We start from the raw sequence: 6,000 nt of genomic DNA on the forward strand, positions 1-6,000 counted from the left end.
AAGCAGATGCAGTTAGTCACTGTGCAAAGGAGTATGTGCAAATGTAAGTAGTCATGTTTATGTGTGGTTGTCAGGTCTAAATCAGCCAGGCAGTAATTTCTCTGGGAGCCCAATGTAGGCACTAAATTTCGCACTCAACCACCAAATGGTCCACATGCCCCTTAATCTGTCTTCCTGCAGGAGGGCTCCCTTGGCACCGTCCTGCCTGAACTTGGGGCCAGCCTTTCACTGGAGCCCCTTCCCGTGAATTACGGCCTACAGCATGGGGGCTGAATAGAAAAAAAAAAAAAAAAAAAAAAACCTCCAGAAATTCAACTGGAAGGGCTGACCGGAATTCAACCTAATGTTGAGAATAGCAGGAAAGCTTCTATTATTCTACTTCATTCTATCTGCTATGAGGCAGTGCGGCGCCTGGAGTCTGACTGAGCTTAACTCATTTCCCTGGATTTCCGAGTCACAGCCATGGTGCCTGCTAAAGCCAAATATCTCACTCCTGAGACTCACTACACTTCCTGATAGGATGCACTTGCGTGTCTCCTAGTGACCTTAAACACTAATAAAGGAGTCATAATATGACCTAGACAAGACCTAGGAGCCAATCGGAATGCAAATGATTGATGGGAGTGCTTTTGGTTATCTACTGTTTGTCCTGACGCTTGGCGTGGTTCTTTGTATTATGATTGTGTGGGTAGTAGGCTTAAAAATACACCCAGGCATTGCTTTCCACATTGTTGAAGGTTAATCCTAAGGTGTGGCAAAGAAACTGTATTTTACAGACTGGAACCTCACAGGCACCAGCTAGTTTTCACTCTTCCTTTTCCTGGCTTGCTGGAAGGATGACAATAGCACTTTGGAAGCAATTCTTAAATGTAAATTGTCTCTAATTCTAGGCATGGGGTTAGAGGAGCGAATTCTCTGATTTGCATTGCTGACTGCTTTGATCTCTGCTTGCCTTCCCTCAAATGTGGTTATCAAAGTGATTAGCATTTCTGCAGAAAGATCATGAATTCAACATCCTCTCCCTTCTTCTTTTAGTGTATTTATATTCGTTCTAAAATAAGACAAATGTTTGGTCTGATGCATCATGTGAATCTATGATTAAAATATCCACTCAAATTATGAACCAGGACCTGGGAGATTGTTGGAGTCATCTCTTATGTTTGCTGGTTGTCACATTTCAGTGTCTTTCAGCTCAAATTCCTCTTTTTGAGGAACGCTTTTTATATTGCTATTATTCCTATCCCTGTCGACTTAATACATTTAGATTCAGAAGGTCAACTTATATCAAGCTGTGCAGAGTGCAGGGTACGTGAATGTTAGTTGCCCTTTTGTGTTTGAAAAGCATCTGCTAAATAGTCAACCTGCAGGGAGTTTTGTGTAACCTATTCTGAAAATTTTAGTCTTCCATTCTTTGGGAACAATGGCCTAAGGTGATCTATCATAGCTCTAACCAGGAATGGTCATGCTACATGAGCAAAAGCAAATGATTTTGGATTCCTCCATATAGTATACCAGAGTCAGACTGGAATGGCATGTCTACTTTCCATGATAGCAGCTCCCAGCAGGCAAAGACTATGCTGCAAACATCCCAGCTCCTTCTGTTAGCCATGATGAGTTTATTATTTATTGAGCCCTTCATCAACCTATTTATACTTTTATCCTCTATTGCCTCTTTGGGTTTTCTATTTTAATCTGTACTATTTGGTAATTTGATGAATAAGTTATGCTACGCTATTCATAATAGCAAAGACATAGAATCAACATAAATGTCCATCAATGGTAAACTGGATAAAGAAAATGTGGTATATATACACCATGGAATACAATGCAGCCATAAAAAAAGAACAAGATCATGTCTTTTGCAGGAACATGGATGGAGCAGGAGAGAGATCATTATTCTTAGCAAACTAACACAGAAAGAGAAAACCAAATACTGCATGTTGTCACTTATAAGTGGGAGCTAAATGATGAGAACACATGGATACATAGAGGACAACAACATACACTGGGGCCTATCAGAGGGTGGAGGCTAGCAGGAGGGGGAGGATCAGGAAAAATAGTAATGGGTACTAGGGTCCCCATGACACAGTTTACCTATGTAACAAATCTACACATGTACCCCTGAACTTAAAAGTTAAATTTAAAAAAATTACAATTATAGTAAAAAAATTTTTTTACAAGGACACTGGTGTAAATATAAAATGAAGAAAAATTAAGGCACACTAGTTAAAACTGCTAGTGAATTCCATAGAGATTACATGCCTCTAAGTCTGTGTTCAAAGACTTCAAATGCCAGGTTTCTCCACATTGTGATACCAGGTGAATTTAGTACAAGCATATATATGAAAAAATCCAACAAATAACACCAATACCTTTAGAAACAACTGTGAAGCAAGAAGAAATCTTAAAGCTACTGCCTTATGGTGGCCTCTATATTTTGTTGTTGCTACTGTTTAAGCCTTTTCCTGTCTGTCCCAAGAATACTCACTGGCTGTTGCTACGGCAGCCCCAAGAATACTCACTGGCTGTTGCTGCTGCAGTGTTTGCTTTGAGATAATTTCACCACAAAATATCTCGCTTTTATTACTATTTTGCATCGCTTTAGTATACTGACTTTGGAAATAAAAGGCATCATTCTATCTATAGCATTCTGTTTTCAGTAGTGATATTTCCACTGCTATGCCAGGTGTTTACAAAATATAATAATTCTCCATCACTGAAAATGTCAAATCCTAGAAAACATAGCATTTCCACATATGATGTTAACATTGTTCTCCAACAGTTGTTGGCCAGTCATTTGATGAATCCAACTTTTCCAAAATAGATGATTCTGATGATTCAGATGATTCTGATGCTAGTTCTGTTTATAAATAACTCCAAAAATAGTTTTTATATTTTATTTTCACATTGAAAATCAGTCAGAATTTGCTTCAGCCTCAAAGAGCATGTTTATGTAAAATTAAATGAGCTATGGCAGTGAGCTGCACTTTTTTTTGTCTAAACCAGAAAAGGATTAATTTGAGAAGACTACAAAAAGTAATAGGAAGCCATAAAAAATACGTAGCCACAATCTTCTCATATTGATCTTCTTGGGGCCTCAGAATAAATGGATTCTTTTTTTAAAAAAAAGTTGTTCTAAAAATTCCCATCAAGATGTCATATATTTCTAATGTATTTCTCTTTGATACTCCCATTTCTGTGCTGAAGTAACCCACTTTTTAAAAGTCTGTTCTATTAGATTCCGATTTAACTAATACTTTTGAGTTCCACTATGTGCTGGGCACTGGGCACGGTGTTAGATTCATTCTCTAACAATAATAATAATATCTAACACTTATTACATGCTTACTGCATGCCAGGATGTTGAAATGGTTTATGTGAACTGTCTCATTTAATTCTTTCAACCATCCCATGACGATTTTTATCTCATTTTCTGAGAATAACCTTATAGATTTATGTTGTAATCCTTACTATATAGATGACAATGCTAAGCTTCAGAGAATTTTAAGCACCTTGCTCAAGGCCAAGGACCAAGCACCAAGAACCAAGAGTAATAACCACATCCTTTTTTTTTTTTCTAAAGAGTCAGGGTCTCTCTCTGTCATTCAGGCTGGCGTGCAGTGGCACAATCACGGCCCACTGCAGCCTTGAACTCCTGGACTCAAGGGAGCCTCCCACCTCAGCTTCCCAAATAGCTGGGACTATAAGCATGTGCCACCATGCCCAGCTGAGGTTTTTTTGTTTGTTTGTTTTGTTTTTGTTTTGAGACAGAGTTTTGCTCTTGTTGCCTCAGCTGGAGTGCAACGGCGTGAACTTGGCTCACCGCAACTTCTGCCTCCCGGGTTCAAGCTATTCTGCCTCAGCCTCCCGAGTAGCTGGGATTACACGCATTCGCGACCACGCCCGGCTAATTTTGTATTTTTAGTAGAGACAGGGTTTCTTCATGTTGGTCAGGCTGGTCTCAAACTCCTGACCTCAGGTGATCTGCCCACCTCGGCCTCCCAAAGTGCTGGGATTACAGGTATGAGCCACCACACCCAGCCCCCAGCTGAGTTTTTAAAATATTTTGTAGAGATAGGGTCTCACTACGTTGTTCAGGCTGATCTCAAATACCTGGCCTCAGGCTATCCTCTTGCCTCAGCCTCCTGTGTGGCTGGTATTACAGACATGAGCCACATCGCCCCACAATCATATCCTTACCCATATTAGCATTCTCCATCCCTTTTATTGCATAAATCCATAGTAAAGTAGTTTTAATTCTATTGGATGCTTGCCTCATCTAAATAATTCTTAGAGATCCGTTGTTTCTAATTTGTTATACAATTGCTTTTAAAGTAAATTTTTGAATCACTCTTCTTTCTCTCTGTTGCAGATTGATACTGACACATAAAGAAGTTAACCTGATACAGCATCTGAGTAAAACACAGTGTAATTATAGAACAGCAGACCCAACCATCAAATACATAACATGTTATAAACATAGTTTAATTCTCATCAACTAGAAAGTTACAAATTCCATGTTCTACATAAATACTTATACACAACCATGGTTAGTACCTCTGGAATTTACCTTAACTCATTTGCTGTGTTTGGTTACTCACACTTTGATTATGGAAATGTTATGAAATAGTAGTGATTGTCTGTTGAAAGGAAATTCTCCGTAAAATCTGGAGCAAGAAATGGAAATGAAGTCTTTAAAATTATTTAAATATGTACATGTTCAACGGGCCTTTCCTTTCACTTTCTTTTAAATTCATGCCCATTTCCTTAATCCTTTCTTCCACAGACTTTTTTTCCATTCTTTTAATCACCTTTGAATTCTCTGCAAATTCTGTTTCTTTCAAGTTATGAGGCATAGGAAAGGGCACAATTTACCAACACTGAGCCAGACGTGGAGACTATCTAAAGGATCTCACACTCTCCTCTTATATTCTAAATTCCCTATATTGTGCTTTCAAGGAAACACCATAGGATAACATGAGTTTTGTTGGGGTTTTTTGCACCTTCAGATTAAAACTTACAAATAAATGGTTCTACAGTTTGATTGTATCCCACAAATTCCGTGTGTTGGAAACTGAATTCCCAATGTGGCAGTCTTGAAAGGTGGGGCCTTTAAGATGCGATTGGATTATAAGGGCTCTGCCCTCATGAATGGATTAAGTCATTCGTAGATTAATGGATTAGTGGGTTAATAGATGAGTGGGTTAATGAATTAGTGGATTGTCATGAGAGTGGGACTGGTAGCTTTATAAGGAGAGGAGGAGAGACCTGAGGTACTACCCTCAGTGCCCTTGCCAAGTGATACCCTGGGCTGCCTCAAGGACTTCTCAGCAGTCCCCAACATCAAGAAGGCTCTCAGCAGATGCAGCCCCTCAAACTGCAACTTTTCAGCCTCTATAGTTTTAAGAAATAAATGTCTTTAAAAAATTACCCAGCTTTAGGTATTCTGTTATAAGCAACAGAAAATGCACTAATACCCATGGTTTAGTTTTGTCTTTGAATTAGACCACTTTACCTTGCCCACTTACTCTCAGACTTGGATAGGTTTTGTTTTTGTCTGTTGTTCACTTTAGAAGCATCTGCACACTTTGTGTTTGCTCTGTTCTCCTATCTAATACTTTCACTTTAAACATGATATGAGGATCATAACCTGTAGAATAAAACATTTCCCCAGGATGCCATGGTGACCTAATAATAATACCCCTCTCTGAGTTTGTAGCCTAATCCCGAAATATAGTTGGTGCAAATTTTCATATGGGAATAACATCCTCAGCAAGGCATCATGCCACTTGGTTTTTTTTAAATTAATAAGCTCCTAACATAAATTTGATGTCATTTGCAGATGAGAAAATGGGGCTTGATGAAGTTGATTGCTTCAATGATACAACCAGTCCTGCTTGAACTCCTCTCTGTCTGGAGGAAGGAAGGCAGAGACTTAAGAAACATAGTTGATTCCCACAGCACGTATGTGCTGAGGAAGAGACTGAGTGGGTCTTGGCT

Source organism: Hylobates moloch, unplaced genomic scaffold (genome assembly GCF_009828535.3).
Source record: "Hylobates moloch isolate HMO894 unplaced genomic scaffold, HMol_V3 SCAFFOLD_2, whole genome shotgun sequence".
NCBI lineage: Eukaryota > Metazoa > Chordata > Mammalia > Primates > Hylobatidae > Hylobates > Hylobates moloch.